The sequence below is a fragment of the Rhipicephalus sanguineus genome, chromosome 1 (assembly GCF_013339695.2).
Source record: "Rhipicephalus sanguineus isolate Rsan-2018 chromosome 1, BIME_Rsan_1.4, whole genome shotgun sequence".
In the NCBI taxonomy this organism is placed as follows: domain Eukaryota; kingdom Metazoa; phylum Arthropoda; class Arachnida; order Ixodida; family Ixodidae; genus Rhipicephalus; species Rhipicephalus sanguineus.
In genome coordinates this window covers 237352375-237374942 of record NC_051176.1, presented here as the reverse complement: position 1 = coordinate 237374942, position 22568 = coordinate 237352375, and the positions used below count along the sequence as shown (strand labels likewise).

At 44.9% G+C, this 22568-nt stretch overlaps 1 protein-coding gene across 1 annotated transcript in view; it reads right to left on the bottom strand.

Moving 5' to 3' along the window:
- LOC119375200 (cardioactive peptide) overlaps window positions 1-10521 on the bottom strand; it is a 66985-nt gene extending 56464 nt beyond the window's left edge. Inside the window, exon 1 of the mRNA XM_049420429.1 lies at window positions 10313-10521. The gene's annotated coding sequence lies outside the window, so the exon portion shown is untranslated. The remainder of the gene's footprint in view (window positions 1-10312) is intronic.
- Window positions 10522-22568: the final 12047 nt, after the last annotated feature.

Genomic DNA, 22568 nt, shown 5'->3' with positions numbered 1-22568 from the left:
CTTGAATCTGTGCTAGGCGGTTACAGCTGTACGTAAACGATAGCTTCCTTTCTTGCATATAGTTCAGCTGATGTACTTAAAGACCGTTCAGGACTGTAAGAGAAACACAGATCAGTAGACGATATGTATAAACCGCATAAACTATGTTGAGAGCTAGACACGTCGCTACAGATGTGGGCCGAACACGAGTGTTTCGTGGCGATGCATTCTAGGATGATTCGCAGAATCCCAGCTTGTGGCATAATTTTATTCGTGCTGATACCGGGAATATGTGAAAAGACTTGCCTAGAGGACAATGTTCGCGGTGGAAAATTCAAAGGCATCAGCTGCCGCACCATTGCAGGAACAGGGGCAACTATTTCCCGGACGGTTTGGCCGAAGCTCTAGTTAGCGCAGCTTTTAGCAACGAGACTCGAGGGTGGCTGCCCACCGGAATCTTTGGCGTTGGTTATTCGTACAGCTGCCGGCGACAATGGATTTCCTTCGGTATAATAAATACTTTTCGTGGCAGTGTAGCGTTCTCGAACACTTATGCCGCGTATATACGATGTTGCTGGGCCAACTGTTCTTCACTGGACACCTCTTGGTTTTAACGCACCGTTGCACGCTGCCGCGATCCTCGTCGAGCCACCGCGAGATATATGCGAAGGGAAGATGACCACTGGGAGATGCCGGCGCCGCCAATATTGTGATTCGTTTCTATGCGAACAACCTCGTAATCCGTTATCACTCCACCAGCTTGGCCGAAGTGCAAGGGACCGGCGCGCATGTTCCACCTTGAAATCGCAGTTATCCCTCTTTTTTTTCTTTCTTTTAATCCCTTGAGCCCTTTCCACCAGATTAGGGAAGCGAACCGGACGCGCGTCTGGTTTACCTCCCTGTTCTTCCTTCCTCTTCTCCTCCTCTTCTCCAGATCTGCGAACTCCTTAACGCCTCTCGTCAGATGGTCAGATCAGAAAAGTGCTCCAGAGCAGGCAACACTGTTCGGTGCTTTCAAAGCGAACAAAAGGGACTTCCCGCAGCAGAAATGAAAGCTGGGCGAGTTGGCTGCTATTCATGGTGAAAGTGCAGCGCGCACAAAAGACACAGACACCGTGAAGTGGACAAACGAGCGCTTAACTCTCAACTGTTTATTTTTGGAAAAGGCAGAGCGCATAAGCATCAGCTAATTGTATTAACATGTAAACAACGTTTTCAAGCACTCTTTTATTCCTCGCTCGGTAGTCGAGTGGAACGACCTTTATAGGTACGTGGGTTGACCGTTGAAGGGGACGTCGTGGACCAACTGCAGGCGTTCATTCAAAACAGTATGTGAAGTATTTTTCTTGTTACTTTTTTTTTGCTTTGTACATTTGTACAGCGTTTTTTTTTTCTTCCTACTTTCATTCGTGTACGTATTATTAATTTTGTATCCTCTTCAACTTTTTCTTTACTGCTTTGCTATTTCGGTATCTACTGATGTCAATGCCTCCCTGCTACGGCGCCTAACTCGGGGCTAGCAGTATTGTAAATAAATAAATAAATAAATAAATAAATAAATAAATAAATAAATAAATAAATAAATAAATAAATAAATAAATAGGTTGACAACCGGACCCTATAATCTGTAGAAGAGTATGTATATCGAGGTTAAATACTAATAGGCGAGCCTACTCATGCAAAAGAAATTCTCCAAAGAATAAGGATGGGGTGGTGCGCATACGGTGGGTATTCTGAACTCATGACCGGCCGCTTCCCACTGTCACTAAAGCGAAAAGTCTACAACCATCGCATCCTACCAGTTCTATAGTATGTGGGGCACAAGCTTGGAAGATAACAAGGAAACTCGAAAGGAAGCTAAGAAAGAACCACACAGCGTGTGATGGAATGAAACATGATAGGCGTAACAATAGATAGCAAGACAACAGAGTGGCTTGGAGAACAAGCATGGGTGGCTTAGGAGTAAAAAGTGGAATTTGGCCGCTCACGTCATGAGGACAGATAAGCGATGGTCAATTAGAGAGTCGGAAAGGATACCGAGAGATGGCGAGGACGGCCGAGGATGGCAAAGGGTTAGGTGGAGCGACGAAATTATGAAATTTCAGGCATAAAATGGAATCAGCTCGCGTAGGATTGGGTGGGTTGGAGACGCCTTCGTCCTGCAGTGGACTTAAAACGGGCTGACGACGACAATGATGACGGTGATGACCTGCATTCAGCATGTGCAAAACGAGTCATGAAATTTAACAAGAACAGATAACAAAACTTCATGCGGAATTCAAGAATGCGAATTCTTTGTCATTGATTACAACCGGCGGTTCACTAATACGCACTGTCTGCGCACTTTTTTTTTTATGTGGAAAGCCTCAGTCATTTCACGTGTTAGTTTATTTTTATCTGAAAGCAAAATAGCAGAGTTACAAAAGAAGGATAAAAATGACGTAGTTTACAGTGGTTAAGTGTGAGTAATTTTGTTTACCGAGAGATTGTAAATGTTTTTTAGGCGGGTGTTAACACATCGACCAGTTTTTTTTCCTGTATATAGTTTTCCACGTGCTAAAAGGAGCGTGTAACACTGCACCTGTTCGGCATTTTACGGACTTGGAATTCTCTTTTAGTTTCTCTGTTTAGTTTTCAGATGAAAATAATGTAATACCTCAAATAACTGAGGCTTTCCGCATTAAAAAGTGCGCAAACAAGTGTATTAGTGAACCGTAGGTTGTAATCAGTTACAAAGAATCCGCATTTTTGAATTCCGCATGAAGTTTTGTTATCTGTTTTTGCTAAATTTCATTACTCGTTTCCGACAGGCACAATTCAGATAGCTGGTGCGTATATGTTCTCTCTTTTCCAAAATAAACAGTTGAGAGTTAAGCGCCCGTTCATCCACTTCATTGTGTCTGTCTCTTTTGTGCGCTCTGCAATTTCACCCTGAATAGACTTCCTGCAAACGAGGAGAGCGCTTCATTGGGCTGCTCATAAACCACTGTGGGTTCCCGCCCATGCCTAATCGCTTCGGAGGTTACGTAAGCTTGAAAAGATTACATGGAAATCACAACAGAATTTGACGTTATAGCACTCCAGGTGTCCAAAATGAATCAACTACGGCATGCCACTATACACATCCTAGTTTCGACACTACAATCCACTACACATCCTGGTTTCGGCGCATAGGTCACCAGAATTTAATTCTTAAACGTATCATTTCATATTTTGTTATGAGCATGTAGAAGCATGACAAAACCTTCTTAAACGAATGTATAGTTTGCACCAAGACACATTATTAGGAAGCTGTATTTGAATTACTTCTGTAGTTTTGCTATCCTAATGACTAATTCGGCAACCGTTAAGCTAATAGTAGCGTAGCCAAGTGGACATACTTGGAATACCATTGGAATATAATTCATTGGGATAAAATCATCACATTATCCTGGCCCTCCGCTTAGTAAAGCCGTATTATAAAATATACGTGTGGACTGTGATTGATGCTTATTATGGCGAAGCAACAGTGCGAAGACAAGACATGGCTTGAAGACACAAAGCATGTTCCGTCTTCGAAGCCCGTCTTCCTCAGAGGCACAGCACACTGCACATTGCTTGTACACTGCTTGTACAATTTCTGTGGCGCATACCAACCTGTGGAGTTTTAACGGAGAAGCTGTTTAGGCTAGCCGTAATTTGTGCAGCCTATAAGAAAACTATCATCATCATGAACGGGTGTGTGTTGCAGAAATTGGGCACTAAGAGAGCGAAAGTTATAGAAAGAGAGAGAGAAAAACTGAGAGAAATAATGGGAATAAAGACATAAAAAGATGGAAAGGCAGAGAAAGATATTGAGAGAGAGAGAGATAGAAAGTCAGAGAAAGATATAGAAAGAGAAAGAAGCAGGGAGAGAAAGAGAGAGAAAAAAAGTAGAGACAAAGAAAGGGTCGTTCTATGAGAGGTGCGAACGCTCGGTTCTGGTGTTTGGACATCCGTCTTGTGACTAACCTAGCTAAAGCCTAGCAACAACTTAGAAGCAACCAGATCAGACTTCAGAATCGTCCAGTAAGAACCTCCTTCAGAACCCTCCTGACAAAACTTGCTGATGCAGCATGCGTTCGGCACAACACATTATTGGAAACGAAGAGAAAATTGAATGGAAAGTTACAAAATGTAAGTACTGGTGAGCTTACGAGTGCAGTCGCTTGAGCGTGGATTGTTTTACTTAGTACATTTAAGTCAAGAGCATTGTGCAGTGTGTCAAAGTTTACTTTGCCGAACCGTTTGAGTGTTGCGAACCGGTTCAAGAACCGTTATAGATTTTTATTTCCCCTAACCGAAAGCGAACCAGAGCGAAATATAGTATACTAACTTATTTGAGCATTACAAGGGCAATCACTACATGCTGCGTATACATGCCGGTCAAAATGCGACAGACCGGTCTCACTAGGCCAAGTGGGCGAGTTATACAACTAAATGTACAGTGGTTAATCTTGTCTCATCTCCAACAGTTGTCTTGCAACGTGACGACATATACAGGCTTCCATTATGCCTTGTTCAGAATAAATCAGTTCTCACAATGTATTTGTATTCACCATTGATGACATCGCTGAGGATGCGTTTTGCCTTATTTAGCGTATTGTATGATGTCATTTAGTGCGCCCTGTAGATAATATGCGCTCTCATTCTGGCCGTCTGTGTAAGGACCTACATTTGTCTTGACAATAATACAGGGTTTGACTGTGGCCAATTTCCCGACGAGTACCTATAGTTCTTGTGGTAGATGCATTGGCGTTCCAGTGAAAAATGTGTAACGCTTGCTCCGCGACTCTTTATCAATTGTTGCGAAGCGCCATCGCACGCGTTTCTTGCGTTTGGACACAGACGGTCCTTGGTGTATAGAACCGCTTGGCATTCGCTTTTTACCCACTATTTCAGAATTCCGTGGAAAGTTCCAATCATTTTGATGGGACAGCGTGTACGAAGCGTTTTACGATTGGGGAAGGTAATCCATGGCTTAAAGCTTCCAAACTTTTACTGCGCAACAACTTACGGTCACTCACGCGAAGCTTTTTGAAGATGGGTAAACTTGTACACAGCTAACGTGCCGCGTGCGAGTGGCCTGGACCCGATATGGCTGTGCTTGAAGATTTTTCGGGGCCTCTGCCATCGCTGTTGCGTAGCTCCAATAACGTAAGCTCTGCTACTATATGTACAAAATCGCACGTTCGACTGCTCGCCGCGGAAGTGCGAGGTGAGCCGCATGGGAAAACGCCCTGTTGCGAAAATGTTCACTGATATCTACAGCCTTATAACATAAGATGTTTTTAATACGTTCCATGAGGGCAGCTAATATACCTGAATGTTTGTACAGATATTTTTTCTATGTTTGGTTCACACTAGAAACGATTTTCCGATGACGATAGAGATTGTAATTCCAAGCATGAAATTTTTAATCAGACGTCGATGTATGTACGCTTTACGTTGGTTGGTTGGTTTATAGGGTTTAACGTCCCAAAGCGACTCAAGATATGAGAGACGCCGTAGTGGAGGGCTCCGGACAATTTCGACCACCTGGGGTTCTTTAGCGTGCACTGACATCATACGGTACACGGGCCTCAAGCATTTCGCCTTCATGGAAACGCATTCGCCGCGAAGGGGATCGAACCCACGTCGTTCGGGTCAGTAGCCAAGCACCGTAACCACTGTGCCGAGAAACGCGGCAGGCCTGAATATGTATTGAGACAGTATTACGCAGTCAAGTATGGTTTCTTCGCCTTCGCAGGTACAGCAGCTAGGCGGGAGCATCAGTGGCGCATCGAAATCCCCGTGCTAACTGGTGCTGGCCTCAGGTATTTCAAGTAGTGGCGCCATTTCTTATGGCAAAAGTGACAGTCTCCTTAGGCAACGCTAAGCAGAGCAGAGGCGAAAGCCTATTCTCTCGCGACACTCCACTAATTTCTCTGTCAATTGCATTGTCCCACCGCCCTGAAGCTTTCTACACATCAACCAGCGCTGCACTGCCTCCGGGGTAGGCCCACCTTTCGTCAGGCGACTATGCCATGTAATGCCATCATTTATGACTTCGTTGATGACGTCGTGATGACGTCACACGTTGCCTCTATTTATGACGCCATGATAGCGTCATCGCTGATGTCATGCATCATTTGAGGTGTCTGTGAAGTCATGTGACTTTTTGTACCGTTCGTGTAGACGCGGACGACGGATTTTTCGACTCATGAGGCGCATAAGGCTTTGTCGGCGGTCGCATTCCGATATAGGCGAAATGCTAGAGGCTCGAGTATTTTGCGATGTCATTGCAGGTTAAAAGAACACCAGATGGTCGGAGTTTCCGGAGCCCTCCACTATATACGGCATGCCTCATAATCATATCGTGGTTTTGGTACGTAAATCCCCAGATATTATTATTATTATTATTATTATTATTATTATTATTATTATTATTATTATTATTATTATTATTATTATTATTATTATTATTATTATTAGGCCCACCTTTCGTCAGGCGACTATGCCATGTAATGCCATCATTTATGACTTCGTTGATGACGTCGTGATGACGTCACACGTTGCCTCTATTTATGACGCCATGATAGCGCCATCGCTGATGTCATGCATCATTTGAGGTGTCTGTGAAGTCATGTGACTTTTTGTACCGTTCGTGTAGACGCGGACGACGGATTTTTCGACTCATGAGGCGCATAAGGCTTTGTCGGCGGTCTCAGTCTTTCCACATAGTTGTATATATGCAATCTAATTTTTTATGCCCCGTCAATATTTCTCGTGTTGTCTTATTTTACTCCTTCCCTTTTGTGTTCATTTCTCTTTGTCTACGTGTTTTTGCTCTTTTTATTTCTGAAAACTGTCTGTATTGTATTGTTTATTTTTATTGTTTTTTTTTTTTTGCGTGCGCCAGCACAAAGACCTTACGGTTGTTCGTGGGCACGTTAAATAAATCATTGATTGATTGATTGATTGATTGATTAGTATTATTATTATTATTAGTAGTAGTAGTAGTAGTAGTAGTAGTAGTAGTAGTAGTAGTAGTAGTAGTAGTAGTAGTAGTAGTAGTAGTAGTAGTAGTAGTAGTAGTATTTTTATTATTATATAACGCTTTCGCCTTAAATGCACCAGATGGTCGGAGTTTCCGGAGCCCTCCACTATATACGGCATGCCTCATAATCATATCGTGGTTTTGGTTCGTAAATCCCCAGATATTATTATTATTATTATTATTATTAGTAGTAGTAGTAGTAGTAGTAGTAGTAGTAGTAGTAGTAGTAGTAGTAGTAGTAGTATTTTTATTATTATATAACGCTTTCGCCTTAAATATTCTTCGCGGAACAGCGCGCTTCGCACTGCTCCTGTGCTCATGGATCAAGCGTGCCACTGAGCTCACTTGCCGTTTTGCGAGGTTTCACGCCCGCATTCCTTTTCACTGCCCTAACCATGGCTTGTCACTGGTACTGAACTCAAACACTGACAACTCTCACGAAATCAGCATTGAACAAAACCTGTTGTTTCAAATTTTTGGCAACGTGAGTGCGTTTCCCTTCGTCTATGGGAGACGTAAGTGAGCGAAATCCTCTTGTTGACTGTGCATTCGCATTGCGTAGTTCCGCTTATATATCTATAAATTGTGAAGAGTACGCTTACGATGAGATTATTTTGGTTACTTTCACATGAGCGCAGTCGTACGGCTACAAAGAAAAGCAACGACGCTTTTATTTGTAGCTGTATGGCTGTGAACCATTTGCTAGTCATTAGTCAATAAAACTTGCTCTTAATATTTTTCATAAACAATGAGCTACAATATACAGCTTTTTATACGGTGGAGTACGATTTACAGGAGAACAGACGCGTTGCGACGGAAACACGTTATTCATCGCTTGCGGACATATATGCATGCGGTGTGCTCACGGGTCTTCATTACGTAAAATTATTTAAAATGCTTACCCAGAATTGCTACTAATGTGAGCCTTAGAAGAGCGAACAATAGTAATAATTTAGCCGGCGTCATTTTCCTTCTCAAGTGTTGCAGTACACACAGTTCAGTATTGTTCACTGCAGCTTGGCGCCGAGCCGTGCTCCCGCAAGGGTTGCAGGAAATAATGCACTTGCTTCTTCCATAAACCGCTTCACTCTTCACTGCAGCACAGCGTTTGGACGTGTTTTGGGCGCGTCATTCTCACAGCGTCGAAATATCTCTCGAACCTAAATAAGCTTGAAGGCACAATGCTTACACCACGATTGAATAACACATATACTAATGTGCCATAAGATCTGCGGTTTTTTTTTTTTTTTGGTACTAAATAGTCTTTCCGGACTTTCTCAGCCTCCGCGAAGTGTTAACATCCTCGCAGTGTCATTATAGACGCCGCCAAGACCGCTATTTTATTGCGATGCCCTTTGCGATGCTATTCCTATTCGCGCTTCTAGCAATATTCAGAGCGAACTTCCTTCCACGTTATCAATGAGACCAATCATAGGTGACAAGTGGATAGACTATACGTTCAGTAGATGGCAGAGAATAGCCTAGAGCATCGCTATAAAATTGCAGGCCAAAAAGCTTAGCCACAAGCAAAAAACATTTTAAAAATGGCAAAAGAAACTAACGACTTCGTGATTCGCTGTATTATGGCTTAATTAAGAATAAGTCAGCAACCCGTGAAAAATAAATAAATAAATAACCGCGCTACAGAAACGCTGGCGTCCGCACAGCGTGGAAGTATGGTGTGCGGGTGCGTATCATGTGCGTTGCCACCGCGCTTAATAATTTGTTTTTTCAGTTATTTTAACTTTAACTGCAGTTAAATAAATTTGAATTAACTTCTGCTGTCTTACGTACCAAAACGAAGATACGATTATGAGGTACGTCGTAGGGGGCGACTTCAGAATAATTTTGACCGCTCGGGCTACCTTAACGTCCACCTATAGATCGAAGTACAATGGTGCTTTCGCATTAAGACCCCATTGAAATGAGGCCGCCGTAGCCGGTAATCGAACCCGCGTCCCCAAGCTCAGCATCGCAACAAATTAGCCGCTAAGTTATCAAGGTGGGTGTTTTAATTTCCATCGCATAGATATTTGCCCACCGTTAAAACACATACGACCGTGCAATTATACCGCAACCATTTCTCGAATATTTTCTCGTCTAAATTTCGAAACTAAAATTTTAAGAGGAAAGCTGCTACTTTCCGGTAATTTATGTGAACGTTTATTTGACCTACTCAACAAAATGTGTGACAACCTGCACTGTTTGCAAAACTGGTCTCAGCTACAATGATGATAAATTTATTACCTGCTCGCACGCACTTTCAAACAGTGTGAAACTATGCTGACGATGCGAGGAGTCCTTTTTTTTTTTCATGTTTGCGTAAGCGTTGCGTGCGCAATGTCCACACTTGTCTGCGTTTCTCTACAGATGAAAGTGACCGTAAAATTGTCATAAAAATGCACAAATAAAACAAATTACGCTTCATAGAAAACGCCTGATTCGCATGGCGCTTTTTTCTGCGCTAAAACTGCTTTGCGCGCAGAAAACGTGCTAAGTGAGCAGGTCTCCGACTATTCCGAAATGAGCCAGTCACACTTTCACGAGTACCTCCTTATACGTACAGATTGCTTCGCGTTCCAGTTGGCTCCTATTCCGTTTTCCACGGGGTGACCGATAAGCGGACGAGCATCGGCAAATCTGGAGCCGGTCTTTGTTACGAACACCTCGATAATATTTTCGGTCGAAATTGTTCTGGCCCAAACCAAAGTTTCCAGATGCGCCCGAGCTAACGAGTAAATCATCATTCCAAAAGAAGCACAAAGAAGCAGCGCGACTTTTACGAAAAAAAAAAAAAACCTAAAGAAGCGGAAGTTAATAAATTTTCCCATTCTTGAAAATATTTATTCACTGTAATAAAAAAGTAGCTCAAATTTGAGGGGAAGTTAAAAAATAACATTAATTATTTTGTACATCCAAAATATGCGCAACTATGAACGAGAGCACAGTGCAGTGTCCACCCTGTTCACTGCACGTTTGCCAGTGCATTCAAACCGTTACTTGTTGCCTCCACCAACATATGTTTGATTTTGACGATCAATTATACAGAGTCGTCGACAAACGCGCTATTAGGGCTCGTGACGAGCACAAAAATAACTATAATTGCAGGGAAAATGTCAATAAGCCCCCCAAAAACGTGATAAGCGACTGGCAAATTCTACAAACAACTCAGTGAAAAAAAAAAAAAAGCAGTCCAAATGCGCTTATTATGAGCAGCCGAACTGGTAACTCTGGCCCAAACTGACAGCCGACGCCAGCTGACGGTTCATTGCTCACCTCAAGACGAGTCCTCCGCGTTGTTCTTGTCCGGCGCTGCCTTCTGGCTGGTGCCTCCTGAACTCGCGAATTCGCGTGATCGAGAAGGCCGGCGAGCGCAGCGTGGACGTCTTCCGGAGTGACCGTTCGGCCGGGACTTGTTCGAAGTGCGCGCGGCTTCCCTTCGACGAGGGAGGTTCAAACTCTTTTTATAGTGGGACAACCCGGGCCGAAGCGATGACGCGTGCGACCACGTGACCGACGCGTGCTTATCCGCGTCCAGCTAATAGTTCGAACCCGCGGCAACTGACGACTCGAAGGCGAGGGAAGAGAAGCGGCCCGCGCAGGCGCGGCACGCCCGTCCCTCTTTCGTCCGGCCGCAGTCCCTTCGGCTCCCCTCGCGCGCCTCTTTCCTGCCTTATTCAGACGCTCGCGCGCTGTCGCTGAGGTACGCTCAGCGCCACGCGACAACACTGTGGGCTGCTCGTGCTCGTTGTTGTCGTCACTTATGCACACCGTGTGAGAAACGGCGTTCCAAAACCACACGCCGCACTCAGTGCGACCGACACGTTTCTGGAGCGCAACAAGTATATTTCATTAATGCATTTGCGCGTTCTGTGCGCCGTCGCCCTCGTATGGACCAAGGAGGAGTGTAGAGGGAATTCACCTACACTGTAAAGAAAGCGAAAGGTACATTGAATTTGTAAATGTGCCCATACCAATGAAGTAATATACCAACACTACTCTTTTTTTTTTTTTAGAGCACCGGTATACGATAGCTCCTCCTCTTCCAAGGAAGTAGCACAGGATGCCTCAAGTCTACTGTGTGGAAACGCAGTAACTGCAGTGGTGATTATTTTAATCTATTGCTCAGTAGGGTTGAGAGCTGGGCTAGTTGGTGAGATATCATTTTAACATATGGTGTAGTAGCGCAAATTCGACGGGGACAAAGAGGACAAGAAGAAACACGACACTCGCTACACTCGCAACTAATTTTATTTCAGAAGCAGCACTTCATATATAACCCAAATCCCTAGCGACACAGAAATGAACTACGAACACCGAATCATTGCCAAAAGAACCTTTTGCGCACACTCAAGCGATAGTACACGGCAGTTATGCTTAGACACTTTAAGATGACATAACAAATAACAGCGCTGGATTCCCGAAGACTACAGAAAAATTCTTGGACTGGGTCCGAAGTTCTGTTTCGAACCGTCGTTCTCTCCACCGGAAAAAGTGACACTGGTCAAGCCCATGGCGCGTCGTGTGTCGGATGAGGAGCGTCCAAGATTCATCACCGAGTGCGTCGATGTGCTTTCCAGGACAATAACCACCGACAGAAAACAACATCACGTAAGAAATTGAGTGAACTTTGGTGTAAAAAACAGCTTGCGTTTTCTTACGTCAGATAAGGAAGGTTGTTTGGTTGTCATGCCGGAAGGTCTCTTTCAAGAAAAGGCGTTGGCAGCCGTAGAAAAAAATTTTGTCCGTGTAGACGTAAAAGCAAATAAGCTTAAGCAAAAGGCTCTCACTTTACTGGAGAACAGTAATTTTGAACTGCTTGCATCAGCAGTGAAACGCGCAGGTAGCTTGCATCTTGAGTTATTTTTCGCGGCAAAGACTCATAAAATTGGTGTTCCATTCCGAGCCATAGTATCCGAAAGGGACTCGTGGCAGCTATGCTTGTCTTCGTATCTTCAGTGTCACCTTAAGACATTGAAGGTCTCGGATCCTTTCAGTCTGCCAAACTCTGAGGCGTTAGTTTCGTATTTAAGCACGCATAACCCAGGAAGATGCAGTTTCTTCAGCATAGACATACAAGATATGTATTACAACATTCCGAATGGTCCGCTATTGTCAAGTGTAAAGCAATGTATGACAGAAGAAAATGATGAGTTGGAGTTTGTGAATAAGGGTGGTGTATCGGTGGATGCTTTTCTTGAATTGTTAACCTTTTACCTTAGGTCGACATTTGTTATGTCGAACAAGGCTATGTACCGACAGAAATCCGGTATCACAATAGGCTCGAAAGTAGCCCCGGTTTTAAGCACAATTTATTTAGCAAAAATGGACAAGGCAATAGATTTAAACCTTAATGGGCTTGCACTGAAAGTGTTTCGGTTTGTAGATGACTTTCTGGTTTTTACTGAATCGCATGGTCGAGATAAAATAGTCGCAGACGTTTTGAAAGTCTTTAGGAACAATAGTCAAGGGCTTTATTTTACTTTTGAATTACCAGACAATGACAAACTGCAGTTTTTGGATGTTGAGTTAGATGCCGCAGCGGAACATGTATGCTGGTCATACAAAACGCGAACGGAAAAACCCTTACTTAGCTACCGTTCGGCACATTCTAAAGTCCTTAAGAGTGGCATAGCATTTTCATGTTTGAGAGCAGCCCTAACAAAGTCATGTCCAGAAAAAATTAGCGAAAGCTTCAACCAACAAATTATCAGGCTAAAAAATGCTGGGTACGAAAAACACGTGTTGTGTAGATCGGCCAACAAGCTGATTAGCTACGTACGCGACAACTTTCAGAAAAAATGACAAGTAATGAAAACAGAAAGAAGATAGTGTCAGTTCCATATGCGCACAAGATTGCCCATAACTTCAAAAACGTAGGTAATCGATATGGCCTAGAATTAGTTTTTTCGGCATTCAACAAGCTTGATAAAATATGTTCCAAACTAGACCATATAATTTCCATAGCAGCAAAATCTAATGCCGGTAGTTGTACGATAAATCACACAACAAAGTTTGTTAAGTGTAGCTTATCAGTCGTGTATTGCTTGCCGCTATCATGTGGAAATGTATACATCGGCCAGACGGGTCGTTGTTTGAACACCCGACTTTTAGAACATAAGCGATCATTAGGAACTAACATTCATTCTCACATAAAGGGACACTGTTCTCAGTGTGGCTGCTCGCCACTGTTCAGTGACACAACCGTAGTCTTCCGTCATGGGAACCAACTAACCAGAGAAATTGTCGAAGCCTTTCACATTAACAAAAGAAAAGATGGCTGCATTAGTCAGTCATCAGTTTCGTTAAGTAACCGAGAAGCCAGCTTCCTCGAAGGGCTTTAATTGAAGTTAGTGTTTGCATGTGTCATACTTTCCTTCATGTTGTTTCAATTCTGTTTCAAGCACGTGTGATTTCCCGCCAATGCATTTTGTATTGATGTTACCCAGCGCTGTTATTTGTTATGTCATCTTAAAGTGTCTAAGCATAACTGCCGTGTACTATCGCTTGACTGTGCGCAAAAGGTTCTTTTGGCAATGATTCAGTGTTCGTAGTTCATTTCTGTGTCGCTAGGGATTTGGGTTATATATGAAGTGCTGCTTCTGAAATAAAATTAGTTGCGAGTGTAGCGAGTGTCGTGTTTCTTCTTGTCCTCTTTGTCCCCGTCGAATTTGCGCTACTACACCATATGTTAAAATGATAATCTATTGCTGCCTATTGAGACAGTTTCGCCCCTGCTTGTGAAAGGGAATAGTAACTGAAAGCTTGTTCCGGAGCTTGTTTCAGTGCGGGGGCGCCAAACTTCGAAGAATTGTATATTTACGCCTACGCGTGCGTGGCAGGGTAGGGTTCATTCAAGGCTCTCCAGCGAATTGTACGCGCGTGAAACGGCTAATATGCCACAATGACCTTTTACGTACATAACAGTGAGAATTTTGACCTACACTGCGAGCACAGCCACACACTGTGTGTAGGCGTAAGTACAATAATTTAAACTAGACATCCCTGCACTTCCAGTTTCTTAAACGAGATCCCAGTGACCATTCTTTCACAAGAATAAGGGCAGGCGGAAGAATCGTGTTCGCACGACTGACGACTACCGTGCGTCGCTCGAGCGATGGGTCACTCCTCTGATAACCCAGAATTTTTCGCACAGCATTATTCAGCCGTAGATATTGATAAACTTTCTCACGACCTTTGAAGGCGAGAGCCATATATGGCTCGAAATAAAAAAAACGCCAGGCCTGCGCTGAAACCGCAGCACAGTCACAGCGAAAGCTGGAAGAGCGGCGTTTCAAGAGCCCGTTGTAAGCTCTCTTGGGGCTACAATACAAGTACACTAGAAAGGTACCCACTACGCCATAAATCACACTTTTTCTGAAGTTGGGAAGCGCCTACTAAGCCATTATTCGTCATTCTGCGGAGAAGCGAGGCACCAGCTACATGTCTGTAAGGGATTATGTGCACTTTTGTTGACGCGACGACTGATGACGATGAAGAATTACGGCTCAGCCCTTTGTAATGGGTTGGAAGCTTTAAACGGCCCACCAGTTATGTAATTTGCACTGGGTGACGCCCGGTCGCTATTTCCCTCTGCCGTCATGCTGTATAACATACGCTGACGTGGGAGAGAGACGGGGGAGGGGTGGGAGGAACTTTACTGAGACCCCGAGGAAATGGATCATGCGCTTATGGGCTTCCTTGGCAACCAATACAAGTGCACTTGCGAGGAACCCACTACGCTATAAATCATTGTAATTTTTTAGAAGTAGGGCAGCAGGCACTGTGCCATTTTTCGTCATTCTACGGAGAGCCGTGCTATCTGCTAAACGCATGCAAGGCATTATGCGCACTTTGTTGATGCTGTGCCTGATGACGACGAAGAATTATGGCAGAGACCTTTGTAATGGGTTGGAAGCAATCAACAACCTACTCGTTGCGCAATTCGCATTGTGTGACGCCTGGTTATAGAATTCGCGTTGTGCGACGCTTGGTGCTTATTTTACTGTTCTACCACGCTATATTGCATATGCTAATGTGGTTCGTTCCCGACACGAAGCCTGTATAGGACCTTTTTGCAAAGCAGTTTCAACCACCGGCATGGCTCAGAGGTTGAATACTGGGCTCACACGCAGAGGGCCCAGGTTCGAACCTCGTTCCATCCTGGAATTTTTTCTTATTTCGTTTTTTTTTTCTTATTTCGAGCGATACTGGTTACGGACACCGGCGGCGGCGGCAGCGGCGGACAACTACGGCGCCAAAAACGGCCGGTGAAATGATCTCATAACAGCTTTCGCTGTAAAAAAATGCGGCGTCCGCGGCGTTGACAAAAAACTCGGAGGACGCTTGAGCTTCGCCTTCAAGAGTAGAACGTGATAGCGTAATCGGGTCCCCTGCGCATCGCCTTAAGTGATAGCGTGACTTCGGTTCTCGGTGCATGCCTCAACCGTGCTGTAAAGAAATGAACGACTGTGCGCGTAACATTGGCCGTGTCAAACTATCCTAGAATTCCTGCTGAAAGTGCAGTTGTAAAATGCCCTCAACGCCGTAGTTCTTCTGAATGACATAATGCAGCGCTAAAAACACACACACCACAAAGTAAGGAACAAAAACCGACGGGACACTTTGTTCCTTACTTTGTGGTGTGTGTGTTTTTAGCGCTGCATTATGTCATTCAGCAAGCACCAACTCGCCCAACAACACGTTCTTCTGCCGTAGTTCTTCCTTTTGCGAATCAGCGAAGGGCCCACCACGCATCCGTAAGGCAACACGCGAACCTTCGCAGCTGCTCACTTTGTTGATGTTTTACAGCGAAAGCTGTAATCAGATCACTACGGCAGTGGGGTAGTTGTGCGCCGCCGCCGCCGATGTCCGTAACCACTATCGCGCGAAATAAGAAAACATGAAATGAGAAAAAAAATTCTGTAAACGTCGGCCACTCTTACGGACTAATCGTCAGTCAAGCATTAGCACCTCCAACAGCGGGTAAGGTTCCGTGCCCTCAAAATCGCTTTTCAAGATGAAGCGATGGCGTCAGCCTGGGCGACAGCTACCGCTGGTACAGTTCTAGTACACTCTACCACTGGTGGTGGCTGTTATTCTTTGCTTCCACCCACCACCTACTTAGCCATTGGTAAGCAGCCACTCTGTGCTCTCCGCCATGGCTCTGATGACAGTGATGGTGTTTGAGGCCCTTATATATTACACCGAAAGCTGTTATGAGATCACGACAAGAGCCGATTTTGGCGCTGTAGTTATACGCCGCCGCTGGTGTCCGTAACCGCTATTGGCCGCGAGATCGACCTATAGGAGGCAGCACCGTCGCCGCATTAGTGTGGAGAAGCGGTCGGCGGCGCGCATACAAGTGCACACAGCGGCGCTTCGTTGTGAGCTGTTTGAGCCGATTGTCGGCGAATAAAGTGCGTTGATTGCAGCTTACTGGTAATGTATACGCCCTTCATTGCTGAATCGATGCACGAAGATCATCCAACGTGACTATTACTAGTGAGAGAAGCGCAGTCTGCGATGAAAAGGATGCTCGCCCTGTATGACAGTCTGCGCTTGCGCACTATATGACGTTTCTTTTTTTCTCTGTACGTGTTTAGCTTGTGTTTTGTGTACTACGCACTGCAGTAGCACGACTGAACTGCTTAAGTGTTTACTTCTTGTTCGTTTGTATACCAGCCCACATTCTTGTGCACTAGTTCAATAGCACTGTTCACGCGAATACGCATATATACGCAGGTAAGAGTTTAGCACAAAGCTTTCGTCGATTGATTACGTGTACGACAATGATGCAACAAAGGTCCGGTTATTTTATGGAACAAGTGTCTCTTTTTTTTCAATCTAATAATGTCCGCTGCCTTCCATTAATTTATAACAACTCCACACAAACGCTCAATATAATGTAAAAAGAGAGGATGAGGTTTTGCGTGAAATTATACGACATAAATATAAGGCACGCCGTCGGGATTAATTTTGAACGTCTGGGTCCTTCAAAGCGTACCTAAATCTAAGCACACGGGTAGTTCTGCATAAATTTCGCCCCAAGTTAAAATTGCGCGCGGCAACTTCGTTTTGTAACTGCCGTGTCATTCCATTGTTTTTTTGTTTTCTTTTTTTAGGGTCAGTTTGATACCGAAGTCTCAGACTTCACTTGACAGAAATATTTCGCAGTAGCGGGACCACGACCGTACAATAAAAGGACATCTTAAGCACAACTAAAGCTCATCATGAACTGGAGTGCCGCGATTATACACCTAACAACAACGCGAAAGTGCATGAGCCTCCTTTTTCTTTACCACCGAGTCGCTGAAACGCTGCATTCATGCACTAGTTAATCTTCCTCATGTTTGGGACTATGCCAAGCGCACTTTAGGGTGTGCTTGAACCAGAAAGCGGCACGTACTGAAATGATTCTGACGAACGAAGGGTACGACACCAATACACAGCCCTCTCGAAAGTCGCACTCAATGATTTTATTACAATGCGCTTGCAGCCGAGCAAGCTCATTTGCTTCTGTACGCCATGTTAGGTATGCGTACGAGCAGTTGAACTCGCGCTAACATAACAGAACAAACCGCCCTTTGAGAACGTGCAGGACGTACGCGTACATGCAAACACGACGTGGCTAGCAGACGACGCAGGGAGCAATCCACACTAGGCGCGCTTCAGCCAGTAGCCGCCAGGCGGCGACTTCGCTCGATCTCGCCGCGAATAGCGAGAAATAAGAAAAGATGAAATGAGAAAACATTCTAGGTGGGATTTTAACCCGGGCCCTCTACGTGGCAGTCGAGTATTCTACCACAGAGCGACGCTGGTGCTTGAAACTCCGCAAGAACACCCTATACATGTGTCATGTCGGGCAATGAATAGTGTTAACATATGTAAGATAGCGCCGTAGAAGAGTAAAATAACAACCAGGCGTCACTCAATGCGAATTGCATACCGAGTGGGTCGTTTAAACCTTCCGACCCATTACAAAGGGCTAAGCCATAATTCTTCATCGTCATCAGCCACAGCATCAGCAAAGTGCACATAATGTCTTACAGATGTGCAGCGGGTACCTCGCTTAACCGCAGAATGGCGAATATAGACGTAGTGGGTACTTCCCTGTTTCGCAAAAACTATGAAGATTTATGGCGTAGTGAATACCTCGCAACTGTACTTGCAGTACTCGCCCCAAGAGAGCTTACAAGAGGCCCTAGAAAGGCTGCTCTTCCAGCTTTCGCTGTGACTGTGCTGCGTGTTCCGCGCAGGCCTGTCGTTTTTTTTTTTCTTTTTCGTGGTCGATGATTAAATACGTATGTCTGAGCGCTTTGTAATGGGTGGGATTTTAAAACACCCACTCGTTGCGCAATTGACATCTTTTGACGCCTGGCGCGATTCTACGCTTCTGCCACGCAGTATTACATACGTCAAGGAGACTCCTTCAACTACATGACATTCATATAGTGTTTTTTTTTTTTTTCGAAGGTGTTTCAAACAATGGCATGGCTCTGTGGTAGGACAACCTACACCTGCTTGCCACACAGACGGCCTGGGTTCGATTGTCACGCGAACCGATCGAAGTTCTTTATTATTTGTTCATTTTTGCAGCATTTTTCGCTCACAACCAACGACGCCGACGCCGACACCGGAATTTCTGCCAAACGAGTTCTTTAACGCTATCGAGTTCAAATGAATGATACGAAGTCACGTGTTACGCATACCCGCATTCCCCGGTTGAGAAGAAATAGACCTTATTGAGTAGAGTTGGCCGGCGTCTAGTTTTGGTGAATTAAAGTTCATTGAATGTAAACCAAATGTGAATTAAACTTAATTATAATGTGGATGCAAACAACTGATTAAAAGGGATCATTGAATGCGTAAGGTGAATCAAATGTGAATTAAGGGGAATTAACTGTGAGTCACATGTGTATCAAAGTTAATCTTAAAGGTATTTCAAATGTGAAGCAGCAGTGAATCAAATAAAGTGAATGAAAGGTGAATCAAACGGGAATTCGCAGTGAATCCAACGTGAGAGCATAGGCTTTCGGCTGTGAGAGCACAGGCGAAAGCCCCACTTTGAAGGATTGCCTATTTATGCCTACGCATGCGTGGCAGTGTTCATTCAAGGCACACACACACACACACACACACGCACGCACACACACACACACACACACACGCACACACACACGCACACGCACACACACACACACACGCACACACACACGCACACTTAAATAAAAGTACACATTTCTACGACACTTGCCTCATCATGACTACTTTGTGCATACGGAACAAATGCACAGAACAAGTGCGCGGGCATCCGTCCATCCTTATAATTTTATTTGACTGCGCTTGCAGTGAGAACATAACCAAACAAGACCTGCGTAATTCATGGAATTTGCTTGAGCACACCGGCAAATTTCACGGCGCTGTGCCTCTGGCACGTATAGAGAAAGATTCCGAGCCAATAAAGCATATACTGCAACTAGGCGAGATTGCAGTTCAATTAAATTTGAGCATATAAACACTAATTTTTCATGCGAAATGTTTCGCTCAGCATGCATGTTGTATAAAGGCTAAAGTCGCACGAGTCATCATTTGGAAGGAAGCCAGCCCTTTAAGCACGCGTGCAAAGTCGTGCTGGTGGCTTCCAATACCCGTGGACACGGGTTCCATTTGGGACTGTTTAGCCATGCAGGAAGTCGACAGAAGTCGACAGCCGCTTGGCTGTCGAGTGTTATGATATCCCTTCTCGTAAGCATCTTCTGAGTGAGACACCACGAGGCGGGTCTCGAACCTCAAACAACGTTGCCCTCGAACTTCAGACTCTGCCACGGCCATTTGCAACCATGCTTTTCTGACCCAAGGTAGCTTATACGGGGCTCAAGTTATTAGCCGCATGTATATATCGGCGTTAAACGGTTACATATAAAACGGTTCATCGTCCGCCAGGGGCACCGTGCGCGCGGAAGGAGGGCGGAACCGAAGCAGTCGTAATGCGATCGGCGTCGTCCAATGCGTGCAGGAGCAGAGTGTGGCTGACTGCAACACCGCTGAAGGCCACACCACTCTCACCGGTGAGAGACAATCCCGCACGCGTCGTCGCCGAAGTTTGTGTAAGCGAGCCTTGGCCGGAGCCGCGGCCGTGTTGTCCAGGTCGCGCCGGAGTGCGGGACGCTGTTTCGCTAGCGACGCCGCACAGCCCGTCGCCCGCCGAGGCCGCCGAGGATTAAGAGGCCGCATTGGTCATCGGCAGCTGCCTGCGGTGCCGCGCAAGGCCGTGGGCTCCCACGCACAGCGAAGGATCAGGCGACGCCGCACCGATTGCCGCGTGCCGAACGCATCACAAAAGCGCCAGCACCAACCCGTGTGTCGGGTTGCGGAAGCGCGCTCATCTCCATGGCTGCGAGATGGAGAGGAACAAATCTCTCTCGCCTGGCGCCAGCGTTTTCTGGTTCCCTTATTAATAGGGTGGCATTTTCAGGGCCAGCCTCAGCGTTTTCGCATGGTCTTCCGATGTTGCCAAGGCGAAGAAAATGGCTATATACCGCAAAAAAAAAAAAAAAAACCGCGAAGCAGAACCCCCTCTTAACATATGGTGGATGAGCACACTGTGCACGCGTTTTAGCATAATCAAGGGTTCTTCACGTGAGGGCGTTGTTCGACATGAGTACAGCGCACTCTACGGATAAGAAACAAACGCGACCCATAATGTTCGTGTTGCTCTTTTTCATATGCGCACTTTGAGTCATGATACACGTCGTGGAAAGTTTAGCGACAAAAAATGAAAAAGTTCAGGGGAAGATGGAAGCTTGAGGAGATGGACAGTTTTTGAACACGGGGTGTCGCTGGAGCCGACGTTTCGACAAGCGGACTTGACAGCAGACTTGTTGCAGCCTTGAAGAAGACAAGTCCGCTTGTCGAAACGTTGGCTCCGGCGACGCAAAGCCAGCCCTATAAATACTTAAATGTGTGATAATGGATAACTGTTAGTATTCACTGGACCTTCAAGGGGTAGAGCCACGAAGTCTGGCAGAAGTAAAATGTCATTATGATCATTATCAATGGACACCTTGATACTGTGGTCTGCATGGAAACGGCACCACACGTGAAGCCGCGAACCTCACGAGACACCTCGAACGATGACATAGTTGTTGATTTCTCATTTACCAGTCCCGAACCATCTTGAACCCGAGCCTTATGATTACAGTATGCTACTCTAGGCTACGAAGGTTACATGAAATTATACCTTCATACATAACACACACTATATATGTAACAAAGCAAACACAGTAAAGCAATTGTAAAGCGTCTTGTCGATGGCAGTGTCTCAGAAAGTCACTCGGGGCGCGAAAAGTTTACTATTACACTGCAAACCGTTTCACACCCTTATAGGTGTATTTGCGATAAAGCACCTATCGTACACCCTTTTTATCTGTCAATATTATCCGAAAGGGTGTAATGTCTTCCTTGCACACCTTTCGCACACCCTTTTTTATTTTTGGGTGTACAATGGGTGTATGTTCTGTTAAACACCCATGGGTGTTCTTTGAATTTTACACCTATGGGTCAATTCACTGCGTGAATTGACCCATAGGTGTAAACAGGTATCGCTGTACTGCTGAATGCAATTAACTGAGACACTGAACACCACGGGCAACGCCTCCTGAAACCACGGGTCACCACCCTGTTCGAAAGAGCGTCTTGGCACAGGATACTGTTTCACGAGGCACCTGAGTGTGAGCTACCTGCTCGTGAATCAGTAATGGTTCACCTTGGTCTGCTAAGCTTGCCACTCAATTTTCATTCTTTTGGTTGTGCATACCAAGTCTGCTGTAATTGCAAAGACGCATGTATTTTGCCTACTTTATTAGGCAAGTGGTAGTGAAAATAAAATATAGCATTGTCGTGCCTGAGGTTCTGAATGCAGTGAGTCAACTGATGTTACTTATTTTAAGCACACATATATTTAAGCCTTTACATCCCGATTTATTTTTTGAGAAATCGTTTCCAAAATAATTTCATTTATTGCTTGATTGGATTGACACGTTGAATGAATGCCCGAAATACATTCGGAATAATATATGTATTTGTTTAGCATTCATAAGCATTTGTTCAGTTTAGCGACAGTTGGCTTCACTGCACTGTGATCATCGCAAACACCTCTCCTAACGCTTAATCTATAGCATACATACACAGTGAAATGTCGTTGACACGATTCTGCATAATACGTTTTTCAGCCTAATACGTTTTCGTTTTTATTTCCTGCCAACATCCCTTGAAAATAATGCATTTTCATGCGTTTAATACCATCACATTTTTGCCAAAATTGGATAATACGACCGCGAAAGTGGATCTTGACCGATATATCGAGAAATCCTGCGTTTATTCTTCGCTATGACAGCTCGCACCGCGTTCCAACAACCCACGATCTGCGCGTAGCAGAGCCGCAGAGCCGCTGAGACCACAGCAGCATCAGTTTAGCGGCGAAAAGATCGCTGCTAGGCGATCTTTTCTTTGAGATTATATATATATATAC